The 19,132-nt window shown below is 40.9% G+C and overlaps 1 long non-coding RNA gene across 2 annotated transcripts in view; it reads left to right on the forward strand.

Annotated features, from left to right (window-relative positions):
- Positions 1 to 8,406: 8,406 nt before the first annotated feature.
- Positions 8,407 to 19,132, forward strand: part of LOC105882460 (uncharacterized) — a 173,012-nt gene continuing 162,286 nt past the window's right edge. For both annotated transcript variants that reach the window (XR_012914293.1, XR_001159228.2), the window contains exons 1-2: positions 8,407 to 8,593; positions 11,710 to 11,926. This is a non-coding gene — a long non-coding RNA (uncharacterized LOC105882460). The remainder of the gene's footprint in view (positions 8,594 to 11,709; positions 11,927 to 19,132) is intronic.

Raw genomic sequence — 19,132 nt, forward strand, 5'->3', positions numbered from 1 at the left:
GAAAAAAAAACAGTCTCCCACCTCATCACTAAGTTGCAAAAACCTCATTTATTAATAATCATTTATATTAACAATCATTGCCATGTGGACATATGCCAGCTCTTAGTAAATTTATGCTAGACTTTAGTCGGGGCAAGAAGTGGGAAATTGGTGGAGTGAAGGAAAGAGAAATGCTAAAGGGTGTTCTCTCCAGCCAGCGACCACAGCCCATCGCTACTAGATCTTCACTGAGTGGCGAAATTTTGGGAAACACTGCAGCACACCTGTCTCAGAATTTTCCCATCTGAGGCATGAGGGAGCTGGGGTACGGACACTCCATCCCCTAAGGGTCATGGATGAAGAACGGTGAACGGTTATTCTTCAGAGATTCTTCACCCACTCCACATGCAAGGCTCTGTTTATTCACTCATCAAAATTAGCACCTGTGCTGTGTCAGATGCCACGAGATCCTCGGGAGATACAACAGGTACAGAATAGGCATGGGGGGCATGCTTAGACTAAAAATATATTCATTTTATACAATTCAAATTTAGTTGTGTGTGCTCTATTTGCACGTGCTAATCGAGCCCTCAGTCAGTACGCAGCCTGGTGGGGACTGCAGCTGCGTACACGGTTACAGTAAGGTGTAATTAATGCCATGATGGGAGAGATGGGAGTTAGTGAGACACTACATACAGCATTGGCAGCTAAGCCCAGGTGTTAGAAGACTAGAGAAGACGCCCTCAGGAGCTAACACACAAACTGAGGCATAAAAGTCAATAAGAAATAGGCCAGGGAAAGGAAGCCCCGGCAGATCTTTAGGCAGAAGGTATATCAGACGTTATCAGTGGTCTGCCCTTCCCATTGCTTCTGGAGCTTTTCCTGTGAATCTCCTACTCTACCCTGGACTTCGTGGCTTCCTAAATGTGCACTTCTGTGCCTAAGGGTCCTCTGTCCTACCCACAACTGTGTGCAAGCCTACTGTCCATCTTCACCCAAGAACACAAACAGGGGCCAGAGCTGACAGCTGTGCCTCTGAGGGGAACCCCTGTTCTACTCAGGCACCCCAGTGATCCATGGCTTAGGAGCATCAAAATAACAACTCTTGTTGTGGGTGTTGGTGAATGGCGTGCAGCACCTTAAGGAGGGGAGGCGTTGGGGCTAGCATAAATACCACGGCAAAGAAAAATAATGACAGCATGAAGTCAGAGAGCCCTTTACTGACCTATGTATTGTTCTGATGCAAATGCATCTAAATCACCCGAAACATGTGATTAATACTGAGCATTGCAGATTCTGGATAAATATTTGCTAAGTGAACACATCACCGTGGGACAGCCTGGAGAAACCAGGCTCAATATTTCGCAGTGGTTGAGGGTGCAATGTTTCAGTCTCCTCACTCCACTCTTGTTAACAAATTCCTTCGTGGAATGTACCAGCCACGGTTTTGACACTGCAGTAGGTACAAAAGTTTTATCTCCTCGATCTGTCAGAAATTTACGTAACTACTGTTCACATGTATTTATAATGCTGCTGAAGTGCACGTATTATTCATCTGGGAGATATTTCTCCCTGTGCTTGTATGTCTCCTGCTCTACAGTTTCACACTTCTGTGTAGAAGACAGCTTAAGATCCACACCTGCCCACACAGAGTCGATTTGGTAGCATTTATGAGCTTCCCTATTTTATGCTGAAGTTTCAGCTTTTTAAATATCTCCATTGGCTGGTGGTGGGCTCTCTGTGGAATAATGTGCATGTGTCTCTGTGGGTGTGGGTGGAGGCTGAGGGTTATTCTGACTTTCTCTGGCTAATATGCATTTGTTCTCAGAGCTGGAAACATCCATAGGAATGAAAAAAGTGTTATATTACCAGTGCTTCCTGACTTTCCAAACTGAACACAGGATGAAGAAAGTAAGTGTAAGTATCTTGGAAAAAAACAATATTTGGCAGGGTTAAAAAGATCCTGACATTTAGAAGGCCGCATTAGCTTATGCTTCCTGAGAGGGTACCAAAGAAAAGATGCAACATAGCTATTTGAACAAAGAACTTAAGATATCTCCATTGTGCTGAAGTTGTCAGGAAATGTAACATCATCTGGACGTATTTCTCATTACCATGTTTGTGACTGTTTCTAAAATTCCCATCAACAGATGCCCCCCCAACCCTTACTTTCCCAAAAGGTTTCCACTAAAATGGAAACTTGAATCTGAATTTTGTCAATCTGCTAATAGTTCCTGAACATACTGTTCTAATTCAGTTTCTTGGTTGCTGAGCTTTTGTCTTGAGGATAGAAGGGAAGGTATCGAAGGCAGGAGACACTGAATGGATATGTTTTGATGTGGAAAGGAATCAGTGGTAAAGTTTTGCTTTGCTTAACATGAAAGTGTGCTTGTTCATAAGCAGCATTTTACAAATGAAGCCGGGCAAGTACTTGACAGTGTCACCCTTCAGTTTCTCCTGCTTAAAGAACCGTGTTTCCCCTAAAATAAGACCTGTCCATAAAATAAGCCCTAGCAGAATTTCTAAGCATTTGTGCAATATAACCCCTACCCCGAAAATAAGACCTAGTGATGGGCGTGGCTACGCAGTACCTGCACAACCCATGCATTTTGTTGTGGAGCGGTAAAGAAGACAAGCAGCCCTTCTCATCTGCCCCATGAGAGCTCTATTGCTTGACAGGAGAGATTGGGGCCAATGGTTCTAAAGGAAATAGAGTCACAAGAAATTCAGATGGAATTCAGGGTTTGGAGAGTTATGATGATGTTCCAGAAGAAGACGCCTTAACTATATTTAAATCAATGTAGATTGTTGTACTGTACTTAAAAGAAATAACAGATCCCCTGAAAATAAGCCCTAGGGTGTCTTCTCGAGGAAAAATAAATATAAGACCGTGTCTTATTTTCGGGGAAACACGGTAATGAGTCCTAATGTATGACTGAACCTCAAAGCCTCTGTATTTGTGGTGGGTAGATCCCACTGCTTCTCTTTCCACATTAGACTAGATCTTGCACAGAACACAACAGCAAGTTAAGAATCCTATTTTGCAAGATTATAGCTAAAGTCAGGAAGCAGGGATTGGAATTTCGTCTTTCCATGTGAAGGTACTCTGTGAGTATGTCTGTCTATTTGAAAATGGGATAAAAAAAATGCCTTTCATTTGATGATGAATTTTGTTTCTTACAGGGGCCTTGAGCAAAATTTAAAAGCTGCAAGATGTCTTTCATGCAGCAACAGCTGGAATATACTTCACGGCATCTGCTAATATAAATAATTCACTGTTAATTGGTTCCAGGGGCACTCCTGAAACTGCATGTCAAGTTGGATAATGGGATAACGGTGCAATGCAGGGAGATACTATTATGACTATTTACTCCCATCCGCCCTTATTGGTTATAATGAAGAGGAGACCCAGGCTTCATTTTCTAATCTATGAATCGATCTTCAATTTCTAATCTATGAATGAACATGGACGGATGTTCAGAGAAGCAATGTATCTATGCACCCTTAAGTTCTGGGTTGAAGATGCTATCATTTTAGTTTAACAAGGGCTTTTGCCTTTTGTATTCCTGGGTTCATTTCATTTAAAATAATTGGTATCTATGTTGTCAAAATCAACCAATCTAAGGCTTAGAAGAAGAACAAGAAGCATACAGGTTGGGGCAGAAGATAATTTTTCAAGAAGTCTGGCATAGAGCAGAATTGGAATAGCTGTGGAAGGTGTGTAGAAGGACCAAGGTCACCCCCTTCTTCAAGAGGAAGTGGATCAAGTGTCTGCCAGAAACCACGAGTATTTACCACATGCATGAAAGTAACTAATCCTGATCCATACATGTGGCCAATCCATCCCACTATTTTTTTTTTTTTACCTCTTCTGTTATGGTGTATTCCTTCATGTGCTAAAGAGAGAGGGACACATGTTGCAAAGAAGCTTCTTAAATCATGCAGTCATCAGTCAATCTCATAAATGCCTGGATGAGAACACAGGTACTATCTTACATTGTTAGCTCTAGCGTATGAGTGAGTAAAGCAACAAGTGATTTATGTGTCCTGTCAACAAGAGCAAGGTAATAAAACCCATAATCTTCTGGTATCTCCTATAATTCTGGGCATATATTTTATGTATGCCATTGGTGATATCCCCTCTTTAGACTCCTTTTTTCCTTCCTTTGATAGCATTGGTTACCATGGAGACAAAGACGACACTGCTCTGAGCAACGCTAAGGGAAATTTATCAGTAAAGGAGAACATCATTTGTTAGGTGGTGACTGTTCCTGTCTGCACAATTAACTCTCAGAAGGTAGCTTGTTTATGAAAGATACTTAAATAAGCCACATCAGAGAGGTCACTGTACACGTGCTCAAGCATTCTGATGGCTGGGCAATTAAAAGGAAATGACCTGGGCTATTATTCAATATTGACTCTTCTAAAAATTCGATTATCTAGTGTGATGTATTTCTGGACCCCAATTACTCAGCAGCCTAAATGTTTGAATTGCTTCACACTGGAGCTTTCGATAGCTGTGAAATATTTTCAGCCTCCAGAGTTTGAAATGAGTTACAAATTCTTTCTTGTGTTGCTATGGTGATTTATATTGTGACCATTTTAATAACCACATCAGAGACAAGTATTACATAGCCATGTAATATCTCTACATAATTTAGCATCAACCACTTATAACAACTCGTGGCACAATTTGAAATATTACATGAGGAAATTAAAAGTAAATAGAAATAAATCACCCCAAGGATGAAATATGTAAATATTTGAGCTATGAGCATGAACAAACACTACATGAAAAAGCAAACAAATAAAACGAGTAAACAAACTGATGAAAATAAAAGCTAGTTCTAATACATGGTGCAAATTCATGGTTAGTTGCAAAAAGTTACACCTAAATTCAGAACACTTTTCATTTCAAATAGAAGAGGGGCAACATATGTTTACAAATTATTGGGGTAGGGCACATGAGATCAGGGGCTTTTTTACAGACTTCAATGATGAGCTTATAGTCATTAACTACTGGACCATAGATTATTAGTCTTTGGCAAGACTACCTTAAGAATTAAGTTGTATCTAACATATTTCCAATGGGTTAAACCAGAAATGAGGTTGTTTCTTATTTTCTTTACCCAACTTATTAATATATTTTTTTCTGTGCTTGATGGAAAGACTGTATAGTTGTTGATTAGGGATATTTCTCTTTCTCACTCTCTTTGACTTTCTGTAGTCAAATAAACACATAGATCAGATGATTTTCTGGCGGAGTGCCTGAAAGACACTGAATAATGAGGATGTTATGTATTCAATGATTTTTATTTTTTAAATTTTGTTAGCTAAGTATTTAAGTGTCCTCTCTATGGCAGGCTATGTATTATGGACTAAATAATAATGAAGTAAAGACATCATTTCAGTTCCTGCACTCATGGAATATGTTAATGTGGAGAAAAGAGAAGACAGATGATATCCATGTATCTGTATTACATATCCTTCTTATAAAGATTATGCTGCTATGAAGAAAAACAAAGAGGATAGAAATGTTTGAAAATTGCCATTCTGGAAGTGACAGCTGTAAGGAGTCAGAAAGAGTCTCTTTTGAGGATATATTGCTGGCAGGTAGGTGAAGAAGAACATAAATCACAGCTTTTCTGGGGCAGACATTCCTGCTGTGAATGCTATCCACAAATAAAACCATTTTAAAAACAATTTTTTAATGTGGATCAAATGCATATGCAAAAAATGTAATACAACTTTAGGACTGATAAACAAACATTATCTCAAGGAGCTTTACGTTCACATTCACATAATCCATAAAAGTAAAGTCCAAATGTTTTTAGAGCAAAGACTTGGCTGGCGTTTTAGGAGAGACTTTGGAAGTTATCAAATGGTCCTATTGCTTATCCTGTGATTTCTTCTATTCACACAAGCAAAGTATGACGACAGAACTGCAGTAAAACTCCTTTCTTCTTCCTCCGTGTTTCACTTAACAGAGATAAAGCCTTTCAGTAGAGCAATCTGCAAAGTATCTTCTTTCCCAATAACCTGATGAAAGACACTTGAAAAAATGAAACAGAATGGAACCAATCCTTCAACCTGGAGCAAAGCCTAGCAGATTCCAGCAGGATTCACAGATTATGGCCAAGAATAGTAAGTCCTTGAATTACAAGTAACTGAGAATTTGGTAATGTTATGTAGCACTATCACAACAGCTGCCTAATTAAAAAAAAAATCACTAGTGCAAGAGAGTTTACTGCTGCATATAGTCACAAAATAAGGGCCATATTGAGTTTACACTTGGTAAGAAATTTTTGAAGATTACAAAATCTAACAGGAGTGTTTATTATAGTGCTTGGCACAGCAAGTATTTTGTAACTGTTATTTTGCTATTATTGGCATGATTTATATTACCAACAAGTATTGTTGGACTTCTAAATGATTTCCAATAGTCTAATACTTTAAACAAGACTGCTAAAAACATTCCTGCATGTCTGATATATGTGTATGCAGGTTTCTAAACCAACCCCTATGTTTGCTGCAGTTTGATATGCCAAATAAATTTTTCTCATCTTGAAGTATAGAGGAAAAGCTGATATTTGCTATGAAGTCACAACAGCAGACATGATGATAATAAACTCCGTCTTTTAGATTGGTCTTCGGGGAGCACCACATCATCATTCATTTTTAGCTGGAAATGGACTCACAAAGCTCTTCACCTCCAGTGTCAGCCAGGACTCTTCCCGAGAAGCTTTAGACGATGATTCTTGTCAATAATATTAAAAATCAACATGGTAGAAGGTCAAAAAACAATGTTTTTCCTCCCAAAAGAAGGATCTTGGCAATTTTTTGTTGTTATCAGAGGCAAATTTTCTGAACATAAAACTTGTCTGAAGCTTTATAAATCAGTCTCTTTAACGATTATCTACACTGCATACTGTCGAGATCTGGGCATCTGAATCCACATAGGGCCATGGATTTTCATATTCTATTCAAAGAAAAACTTCGGACAAATTACACTTAACAGAGTTTAACTGGGCAAAGAACAATACATCAGGAGAAGAAGTTCAGAGGGCTCAGCCCAGCAGTGTAAGCAGCAAACTTTTACAGGACCAAGAAAAAAATCAAAGTAGGAAAATCATTCCATTCAACTAGTGTCTGCCTTATCTCGGCATGGTCTGATTAGCTAGATGCCTGTAACTGGCTGAGCCCCGGCTATTTGTTACAAGAAATATTAATATAATCCATCCCAAACTAGGATTCGGCTTAAGTTAGGTTGTAGTTTACAATGTAGGATCTCAAAGGACAGAGACAGCCTCAGATAGGTTTGGTCCAGTATAAAGCAAGAAATTGGCCATGTGGATAAAGAAGGCACAACCGAGGCAGCCAGGCTTTTCCTTCGACAGGTGGGAGATGATGTTCTACCTAGCGCACAACTGGAAGATGGCTTAAATAGAAACACAGAGGTGGCTTTCCCACACTAACAGATGGAAAGCTGGGTATTCAGCAAGGTCATCGTGTGAAATTTAGACAACTGAAGTTGGTACATCAGCTGGCGACTTCTCCCCTGGGGTGGCGTGTTGTTCCTGTTGGCTTGTCGACACATCAGGTGCAATCTGGGTAACTCCAACCCTTCCTAAAAGTGACCCTCCTCCTACAGAACCTGGGCCGCGTGCACGTCTCCACGCTGGGTTTGAAGGATTCAGCGACTTCCCAGGGGCACCTCAGAAGGAGGGCACCTTCGCTGCTGGAGCCCGCGTTCTGTGCAGACGCGGGGCATGGGGCGGGGGCTGCTGCTGGACAGGACGCGGGGTGCCCCCAGTTCCCCGCAGCCCACGTCCTGCGGGGAGTCCTGGAGAGAGTGGCCTCCGCGGTGGCCGAGGTGTGGGTGCACGTGGCCCTGGCCTCCGTCGCGGTCACCTCCCCGCGCCACCGAGCGAGAGGTGGAGCGTCAACGGTGGAGCGTCAACGAGGGGCGCGCCCTCCTTCGCTCCGGGGCGGGCTCCAGCTGGGGGGTCTCCAGCCTCCGCGCCGGGCGTCCACACCGCCTTCCCGCAGGTCTACACGCTGCCCCGCGCGCGTTCAGGACCTCTGGGCATCAGCCCACTCCCCTCGACAAGAGGGGGCCGCAGGGTCCCTGGGTCGGGGGGCCCCTGGGTGCCGGGACAGCCCAGCCGCTCCCTCCTCTTCATCCTCGCCCGGCGGTCCTGCCGTAGGGCGCACAAACACCGCATCCGCCGCGAGGATCAGCGTAGGCTTCGTGCGCAAGCGCAGACGGCGGCGCGGCGTAAGGCAGCGTGCGCAAGCGCAGACGGCGGCGCGGCCGGGCGAGGCGGCCAGGACGGGGTCTCACGCCGAAGACGTGAAGGGCGGCGCGGATTGGCTTCATTGCGCAGGCGCAGTTTGGTTCCCTCGCGCAGGCGCAGACGGCGACAGTCACGGCGACAGTGGAGGCGCCGCGGAACCGCTGTGGGGAGCGCCGTGCATGACAGCGGCCTGTGCGCAGGCGCAGATGGCCGCTCTGAGAGGCTGGGCTGGACGGCGAGGGCGACCTTGGCTGAGGGCCTGGGTGGCGGCCCTTGGCCGTAGCAGTGTCCGCGCGGTCCTGGACGGGTCGCAGTAGGTCAGTCTAATGATGTCCAGAATTTCTTTCAACGTTTTTTTTTTTTTTTTTGGTTGCTTGTTTTACGGATGTGGGAAAGCATTTCGTTTCCTCACGCTGCAGGCAGCGAAGACTTCTTTCACAGAGTGCACAGCCGCCCTCAGAAGGAAAACCGCGGCAACGGGGCTGAAAGTTGGCTCCACGGGAGACAGGCACTAGGGAAGTGGCCCTGTAAACAGCTGTCTGTGTCACCCCGTCCACTGACGTTTCATTTCCAAGTAATTCTTGCCCAGGGCTGGGTTTAGAGCTACCTGTTTGCTCACCAACTCACACTCAAACAAAAATAATAATAACAACAACAACAACCTGTGGGTCAATCAGAGCTGGTGGTTCCCACAAATTGTCTTTCCATTTCCAATCAGTGGAGATTTCCAAAGAGGGAAAGCTGTGATCTGGGGGTATTCCCCAAAATAACAAGTACATTCCAGTTGTTTTTATTGCGTGTAACTTGTATGAAGGTGCCTAAAGTAAAGCTTCATCCAGTTTTAGTTACTTTGTTTAAAAAGGGAGGGAGGTGGCGTTCCAGTTTAAGCCACTTTAAATTCAGTCTTTCACACACACACACAAAAAAGTTGATGGAGCACCTGCTATGTTTCAGGCACCATTCAAGGCAGTGGGGTTATGGCCCTGAGTAAGAGAGGCAAAGTTCTCGCCTACAGACAGACTGGCAGGAAGGCAGAAGAATAAATCAGTACATAATGTAATTGCAGGTAGTGACTTTGTGTTATAAAGCCAAAAGTAAATCAAGGTGAGAGGTTAGAGTGTCTGTTGAGGGCGTGCTTCTTTGCATACAGGTGTGAGGTTTCTGTTTTGCACATGCAACATGGCCCTGGAATGTCAGCTGCAGTGCTGCACTCTGCCTTGTCCTCACCCTGGGACCATCTCGGATGTTGTTACAGAGTAAAAGAGAGGAATTGGCAGGACTAGCACTGTCTCTCTAAGCTTCAGTCCAGAAGTGATACTGTTCACCTCTGGACACATCTCATTGGGAAAAAAAAAAAAAGCAAGTCATAGGATCAAACTGACTTTCAAATGGGAGAGGCTGTACAGTATCACCATGTTCCCTGAATAAGAGAAAACCAAAATACGTGTGATCAGCCCTAATAGCAACACAGTCAAGCATCTCCCCCAGGAGAGGATGATCTGTATTCTTCACTTCCCTTAAACTGGAAGGTAAACTAGCTAGGAGCATAGAATATTTCAAGGTCATATAGCAAAAGTGAAAAAGTGCAAACAGCAAGAGAGGGGTTGGGGTGCTGGTGGTGCTTCTGCACATCCAGTATTTATTGTCAGGATACCAAGACCTTTCTACTTTATGCAGCTACAATTTTTCACGTATAGTTATTTGTGACCCTGTACCCTACAGTGGGCACCAAAGTAGAATCCCAAGCAGTGGTGCCCAGAGGAAGCAGCTCTGAGTTCCAGAAGTCTGCAATGAAGCTGGGGTTAAAAAACATGAGCAGAGTTCTCACACTGGTAAATGAAGTATACATTTTTATGAATACAACTGGGTAGCTTTGAAATATCAACCAGTAAAAGCCTTTTGGAACTGTAAACTTTTGCAAGCAAGTATCTTGTCTGCATAAGAAGGTAGAAAGAAAAATAGCAGTGACATCTAAAACAAAAGCATTGCTCATGAAGTGGGTGGCATTGTGGGATTATCCCATTTCATCACAACCTGGTATTTTAATAATAAGCAGCAAATAGCTGCTACAAATTATATAGTCAATCTGATGTCCTGCTCTAAAATCAAACAGCAAGAAAAATAAATTAGAAATGTGTTAAGTCTATGACATTAAAATCATGTGTATCCTGTCCTCCCATTTTTTGTTGCCTTCAATTAGTTTAAATGACTTTTAAAATGCAGTTGACACATGCTTGGTTGATATGAAGCACTGACTCTATGTATTGGAAAATACCTGTACACTAGTATAGGATAATCTTGTTTAGTATTAAATGCTTAGTAATTATACAAATACATGTTAATTAAATACAGATAAGTTAATACTGTTCATACAGAAAAGAGAATTATTCAGAGTTACCTAGAGGAGAAAATAAAAATCACTTGTACTCATACCAAAAATCAAAGCACAGTAGACTTTTGTCTTTATATTCTTGTCTTTATTTCATCTTTATAAAAGGAACTATAAATATTTGTTTATAAATAGTATTGCATACCCACACTTTATTTTACTGCTTATAAAGTGAACTAGTGTTTCATTCTCCTTTGAAGTCATTGTGTTACAGTCATTTTCCATGCCATTAAATATTCTTTAAATACAGTATTTTAAAATTACCTGAATGATATTAAAATGGATTTTCCCACTGCCCAGTTTTGGGACATGTAGATTATTTGAAACTAATTTGTGAGATTCTCCTTGTGTGTGTCAGGCATGATGTCATCCAGACTCAGGTCCTAGAACTTAGTAACAACTTCAGACACCTAATACTAATATCTGATATGCATTAATTTATTTATAAGTGGATAAGTAAAAGCACTATTTTAAGTTATTTCCAGATACTACTTAATCAAATCATTATAACCTTATGAAGTTCAAATACTGTTGTTATCTGTATTTTATATAAGAGTGAGCCAAGACTCAGGTTGATTAAGTCATTTGTTCCAGGTCACAGAGCTATCCAGGAAGAATCAGAGGAGAAACATAAACCCACGCAGTCTGACTCCAGGAGTTACCTTATCACATAATCCACTATCCCACTTCCATTGGTGCAAATTTACAGCTTTTTTAGTAGAGTGAGTGATCACCAAGTAACTGAATAAGATGTCTGTAATTTTCTTGCAAGAGAAACACCCACACAGCTGAGTAAATATATGCATGGTTCTATTGGTTACCAAGAAGATGTCCCTGTGCTTTCTGGGTCAGTTTGGGAGGAGAGTGTTACCTCGTATGTCATAAATTTATAATAAATGTTCTGAATAAGATTGTATAAATACATGTACAAATCAAAATGTTAAGCAACTGCAATAAACCTCTTACTCCCAATTTTTCTTTCAAACAGACTATCTCAGTTATGAGGAGGAATGTATGTTAAAAGCATGTGATATCTTGTTTCAGCTTTAACACATGTGAACCTTGGAGGTCATCATGTCCATGAAAAAAAAAGGTGGAAAGACTGAACGTCAGTGGCACTGCTTGAACCCATCAGAAAACTAAGGTCGCTGGACACAGCTGCCGCCTGTAATCTGGAAAGAAAGATACGAATAGACACAGCAGAGATCTACTTATTGGAGCAGAAGCTGCAGGTGCCATAAATGATAATAACTCTTACAAGGTAATTTTGACAAGTTTCTGGGGTCTGAGTGTGGACTAGCATGTGAGTAAGAAACTTCTAGGGGATTGCATTCTTAGAGAGCCTCACATTTCATGAGCTTTATCACCAGGAATCATGTTCTCATCCACCACATTCTCACAGTGAAGACCCAAGAAAGATCCCTGCAAGCTGCTGGGACATGGGGAAAAAAAAGAAATAATCAAGGTAAAATACACCCAGGCAGATTTGCACTGCCAAGTCCTACCCTTCAGGAGTAAAGGTGTTAACACACCTTGTACTCCATCCCACTGTAGCCTTATCTTACCTAAGGGGGAATACAGAATGTGCCAAAAAACCAAACTGTATTACAAACATATGAAACAACCCATGGAAGCTTCAGGGAGGGAGGTTGCTGACCTAAGTTACTTTGGAAATTAATTGAGTCTGTAAAAGTCAAAGCAAAAGGTATTGCACATAAACACCGTATTCTATTGGATAGAACTGTTTCCCACAGGGGTTTGGGTTAACAGTTCTGAAACCACTCTGCAAGCATTCTGGATGTAAATACCTGAATGGATTGTGAATGGTTGGGTCCAGGTTTTCCACATTGAAAGATAACAAATAAAGGACGGGAGGAGGTTATGGTAATCTATGTGGCAATGGATTAGGGTTGGAAACACCACTATGAAATATTTAGTTGTCATAGATATTGTGTGTGTATGTATAAAAGGCAATGCAAATATAATTATAGATGTGTGCATGTGGGTTAATATATGCACATATGTTTCTCTGTTCCGTCAGCTGAGAGCATCTCGCCACAACACCCCAATAGGAGTGCATACACCTCGTCCCCAGGTCTTGGTTTCTAATGCCATTTTCCAGTACAGTGAACTGGGGATATTTGGAGAAATGTCTGATTTTATTATGAGTAGGGTGGGAAAAACATGAAATGATCCGGGAGCATCTTGCAGTACAAAAAAAGTAAGGAAGGGCTTAAAAAGCTCATAGCAATGGGGCACATCACATTGACACAGGACACAGAGCCAACTCAAAAGGCTCCCACGGGCCGAACCTCAGACGAGGTGAGCAAAGAATGAATAAAAGAGTGTGGCATTATAGCCAAAGTATGAAATAAATATGCATGAGTGAACACTGATAATAGATTATTGAATAAATAATAAGAGAGATAGACACATCTCCTGTGGAGAAGCGTTCCGCTTACCTGACGTGGATACTCACCTTCAAGAGCCTGGAGCATAACTGACAGCTCCATCAGCTCCGGGCTGTGCATAAGGCTGCCTTCCAAAGAGTAAAGGATGAAAATCAGGAGGGAAGTAATTGCACAGTGCAGAGTCATGACAAGCGCCGCTTCAGCCAAAGGATCAAGCTTAACATCAATCGTGAAAAGTCACTTTGACAGTGTAGATAATATAATATATGCCCCTGATGTGATGTGATGACAATGTTCCTTTGCCTCTGTGGTCCTTCTCCCCAGAACACGTAATTCCAGCATCATCACAAGAAAAACATCAGACAGATTTCAGTGGATGCACATGCCACGGAATACCTGACCAATTAAGCAACAGCAGAACTCCTTAAAAGTATAAAGGTCATCAAAAAAAAAAAAATCTGAGAAACAGTCGTGGCCAAGAGAAGGCTAAGAAGTGATGAAATATAATGTAATATTCTGGATAGAGTAGTGAGACATAAGAGGGATATTAGATAAAAACTGAGGAAATCTGAATAAAGAATGGACTTTGTTAATAATAAAATACCAGTATTTTGTCACTAATTGTGACAGGTGTACCTTACTCAAGGAAGATGTAGCACAGTGAACAGACTGTGTGTGAAACCGCTGTACCATGCTCACAATTCTCTCTAAATCTAAAACTATTCTAAAAGTTTTATTGAAAAAAATAATAAACTTTAAACTTTTCCAAGAAAAACAAAGGAAAGAAAAGAATAGAATAAGAAAAGCAATAATCATAATTAGAAAAATAGGTTCAGGTTAAAACCACCTGCTCTGTCTGAATCTGTTTTCTCACAAAGCGTTGTTTTTTTGTTTTTTTTTAATTTCTTAACGTGTTTGAAATAATTACGGTAATATAATTTGAAGGCCAGGGATTTCTGCACTTCAGTCAGCAGTAGAAGAAAGAAAAATGGAAGGTATCAGATTGTAGAACAGGAAGACTCTTTCAGACAGGAATTTGTTCTTAGCTGTTAAAATGAATTTTGATGATGATGTGAAATACTTGATCATGTGTAACAGTGCATGTACACAATACATGTGTGTGTATGTCCATGTGCTCTCCTATGTGTCCTGGTGTCCCCTGATGTTAAATTGGTGCCATGTGGCTATTCCTCACCCGTGGGCTCTGAGCATGGGTGATCTGTGCCCTCCTGGCTGATGCAGTTAAGAGCCAGTGCGCCTCTTCTACATCGCTTTTCCCCTTGCGGCGTGAGCATGTTGGGCTTACAGGCGTGAGCATGTTGGCTTACAGTGAAATCATAAAATTTCACTGCTTTAAGCCAGTAAGATCTTGGGATTTCTCTGTTGTAGCAACTGGCGTTAAATACTTTAAAAGAGAATATGCCATACCAATGTGTTTTCCCCAATCATTTAGCCCATTCTAGCCAACGAAATAATATGCAGGCAGCAGATGCCAAAAATAGGATTTCTGAGCCAGAGCCTGTGGTTTTGGTTGAGGTGAGAAAAATAAAAGTCCCATTCTGAAAATGGCCTGTACCTCTTAAGAATGGCATTATTCCCAGCTCCAAGGAGGAAGGAACAATGTTTCCTGGGTGAGGAGTGATAAATTATAACCACGTGGGAGATGCATATTTAATAAATCATTATAAACCTTTATAAATGGTGATTGAACTGTCAATACACCTGGAACCAGAGCCTGACATTTCTCATGTCTTAAATTGAAAATGACTTCGTTTTATAAAAAAAGACATCTGCACTAGAATGTTTATAACAGCATAGTTCACAATTGCAAAGATGTGCCCATCAATACATGAGTGGATTAATAAAATGTGGTATATGTATGCCATGGAGTTCTACTCAGCCACAGAAAACAGTGGTGATCTAGCACCTCTTGTATTATCCTGGGTAGAGCTGGAGCTCATTCTATTAAGTGAAGTATCACAAGAATGGAAAAACAAGTGCCACATGTATTCACCATCAAATTGCTATTACCTAATCAATACTTATGTGCACATATGGAAGTAACATTCATCGGGTGTCAGGTGGGAAGGGAGAGGGGGGATGGGTATATTCACACCTAAGGGGTGCGGTGTGCACCATCTGGGGGATGGACATGCTCGAAGCTCTTACTCAGGTGGGGCAGAGGCAGTATATATAACCTAAACATTTGTACCCCTGCAATATGCTGAAATAAAAGACTAAAAAAAAAGAGAAAAGAATGACTTCTTCTTTGACCTTTTGCCTGTAAATACAATAAAATATCAGAGATTTTAGGACTGTTGTTTTCCAATTCTCTCAGGGCACATACTTAGTCAATACTGTGTGCAAGACCCTGGAAGTTCATGTTTAAAAAAGTGATAGTCCCAGTCCTTGGGGAGTTCGTATTGTAAGAAACTGAGTGATATGTAACTAATTTAGGTATATTATGACTTTTGCTACCATACAGGTCTGCATAGGGCACTATGGAAACACAGAACAGGAGCATTCAGCACAGCAAAGAGGTTCAGAAAACATTTTCGGGAGATAATGACACTACTAGATAGTCTGACAAAAACCATGGATGGAGGAATTTCAGGTTAAAGGAGATGTGGGAGCAAGAATGAAAAATCTGAAAAATTATGGCATGGTGGGAAAGGGTAATATAAATCAATTATATGAGTCTAAGCATTTGACATAGACTATTTAAACCTTTATATGCTGTTTAGTATCACTAGACTCTAAAATGTGAGATGAGGTTACATGGTATTGATCAGAGGGAAAATTCTGCTGTAAGTGATGAAGAAACAATTCTAGGCTACATTTTAGCAAACAGTATGCATCTGGTTAAAGGGCTTCTTGGAGCACAACTGTGTGGTATTATGTTGAGAAACAAGCTATTATTGAAATAGGGCATGTTGTGTGTACCTGTGCTTCTGATCCTGCACTGCACATAAAACTTTAATTTTGGAAGAGGTTGGCATATGTTTCAAAGCTTGGAATCATTTTAAGAAATGTTATGACCTATTTGGTTAGATGTTGAGCTTGCATTAATTTTATTTTATTTTTCTTTAAATATGATGTGGAATTGGAACCTTTAAAAAGTATAAAACAAAAATTCAAACAAATGAGAAAAAGAAAAATGAACAAATAACAAGAATGGACAATTAAACAAAGAAGAAATGCAAGGCAGCATTAAAGAAATGAAAGATAGGCCAGGCGCGGTGGCTCACGCCTGTAATCCTAGCACTCTGGGAAGCCGAGGCAGGTGGATCGTTTGAGCTCAGGAGTTCAAGACTACCCTGAGCAAGAGTGAGGCCCTGTCTCTATTTAGATAGATAGATAGATAGATAGATAGATAGATAGATAGATAGATAGATAGATAGATAGATAGATAGAAAGAAAGAAATTAGCTGGAAAAAATTAGGCAGGCATGATCGCACATGCCCGTAGTCCTAGCTTCCTGGGAGGCTGAGGCAGGAGGATCACTTGAGCCCAGGAGTTTGAGGTTGCTGTGAGCTAGGCTGATGCCACAGCACTCTAGCCCAGGCAACACAGTGAGACTCTGTCTCAAAAATAATGAAAGATGTTCAAGCTTACCAACAAGTATGTGTGAATTTTAATGACAAAATTAATATACACTATTAATATCTGTATAAAAATATAATACTCATATTGAGAGATGAACATTCACATCTGCTGCTATGGAGGCTCTGAATTACTACAGATGTTTTCAAGGCCACTTTTACAATACAGGGTTTAGTTTACCTTTGAGTATTAGTATAGCTGGTAACTGTTTTTTTTTTTTTTCTTCCTTTTGCTTACCTGTATTGTCCAAAATTTCTCCAATAAAATTGGGTTACTTTTGTTAATAAGAAAAATGAATACAGGAATTTTTAAATGTAATCTATTAATCTATACAGATATATATTTATCCTTAAAATAAAAGGTTGTTTGAGATCGAGTCATCATTTGTCTCTTACATTTTCAACCTGTGCCTTTTCTAAGAGACTTTGACGACTTAGGGAAGCTTAGGGATTCCTTGTGTGCATAAAGACACGTGACCCCCTGCTGATCACACGTAGACCAGTTACAGTATTGAGATGCAATTCTAATGCAGATCACCCAGAGTTAGCACAGACTCCACAAATTAAAAACATACTTCCCAGCAAGACTGCCTTCACATAAGATGCCAGGTGTAAGTTCAGACATCAGCAGGCTACCTGCACTTCTGACCAACATGGGTGGTTCCCATGACAATCTCACTAGCATGGCTACAGAACTCAGAAAAGCATTACAATCATGACTGAAGTTTCATTATAAAACCACAAATCAGAACCAGCCAAATTAAGAGACACGTAGGGTAAGGTCTGGCAGGGTCCTGAACACAGAGCTGCTGTGTCCTTTCCCTGTGGGTATCAGAACTTGTCACCATCCTGGAGCATCATGTGTTTCCCCACCCAGGAAGCTGCCCAAGCCTTGGTGTCCAGAGGTTTTGTGTGGGTTTCATTACACAGATATGATTGATTTAATCATTGGCTAAATGATTGAACTCAGTATTCAGCTCCCTCCCATCTCTAGAGGTCAGTATCACCCATCCAAAGCCCCAACCCCATAATCACATTTCATCTTTCTCTCATAGCCAGCCCCCATCCTGATTCTGTCAAGGGACCTACCTTGAGTCATCCCTTTAGTAAATTCCAGAGGGCAGCCATGAATCACAACACTTACCACGGGGAAATTCCAAAGGTTTAGGACCTTCATCCCAGGACAAAGACGAGACAATTGTTTTTATACAAAAATGATTTTTTATCATTGTCATCAGCTTTTTATTCATTTTCTCTGAAATACTCATTGTATGATGCTTACATGAATAGTATCCAACAGTGTTTGGACCACAATTACATACAATTGCCAACGAACTACACGTGGCTATATTTTTCCGTTCAAGACAGCATTTGAGTAGCCAAATACTTGCTGGCATTAAAGTTTATAATAGGATGTGGCAACTAGTTGTCCTCCAATATCCATCCTCTCCTTGTGATAAAACCCCAAATATACTTGACAGTTGGAGCACTCATGATGAGGATTGTATTTTTCACTCTCCTTGAAGCTAAGTGTGGCCATGCAGTTAGGTTCTGGTCTATGGATTTAAGGTGAAATATATGTGGCATCTGCCTTAAGAAACATGTCCTTTCCTCTCCTGCTGTCCTAGATTGTAAATGTGATGGCTGAGGCTCTAACCAACATATTAAACAGGAGGATAAAAATGTATGCTCTAGGGCTGGCACAACAGTGAACCCTCAGTCACAAAAATCACCAACCAACCCCCTGAGGTGTTTTCCTTTTGACATTTTGTGCAAGAGAAATGAGCATCAATCTTTGTAAGATTACTTGATGAACCCAGTGATAATCAATATCTTTATTAAGGCTCTATCTTTACAAAGTCACTTGTATTCTATTTTCTTTATATATAATTAGTGATGAATGACCTCCTACGCACAGTATCATCTTGGGATAAATGCCTGAAACTCATTGCTCTACACTCAGATGTTCTGATGGACGTTTCTTGGGTCTTTAATATGAATCGCCCAGCGCCCACGCACGCATTGTTTGTGTGTGTGGTAACGGGCACCCAATTTCTGTTTAGGAACTGCTTCTAAACTTTAACTGGTATTAAATTGCATTCTCAGTCCGTGTGATTCCCGTGGTCTCTATGCCCAGATTTGGGGATCGATCATGTAACCCAGATAGAACTAACCATATGGTTCCCCCAAGCACAGAGTATGGAAACCTCAGTTTCTAGGGTGCTTGAACTTAGCCAGTTTAGACCCTGGTCTTTTCAGCCATATGAGTCAACAAAATCCCTTTACGCTTTATCCTTTTATCCCTTTTTTTTTTAATTCAGTTAAACCATATTGAATTGAAATATATGTTACTCATATCTGTAGAATGTTCAAACTAATGAAAAAGCAGCCACCCAGTAAAAAACAAAAACAAACAAAGAAAACCCTACTCTTTCTCCCTCACCACTTCCTTAA

The sequence above is a fragment of the Microcebus murinus genome, chromosome 22, assembly GCF_040939455.1.
Source record: "Microcebus murinus isolate Inina chromosome 22, M.murinus_Inina_mat1.0, whole genome shotgun sequence".
Lineage (NCBI taxonomy): Eukaryota > Metazoa > Chordata > Mammalia > Primates > Cheirogaleidae > Microcebus > Microcebus murinus.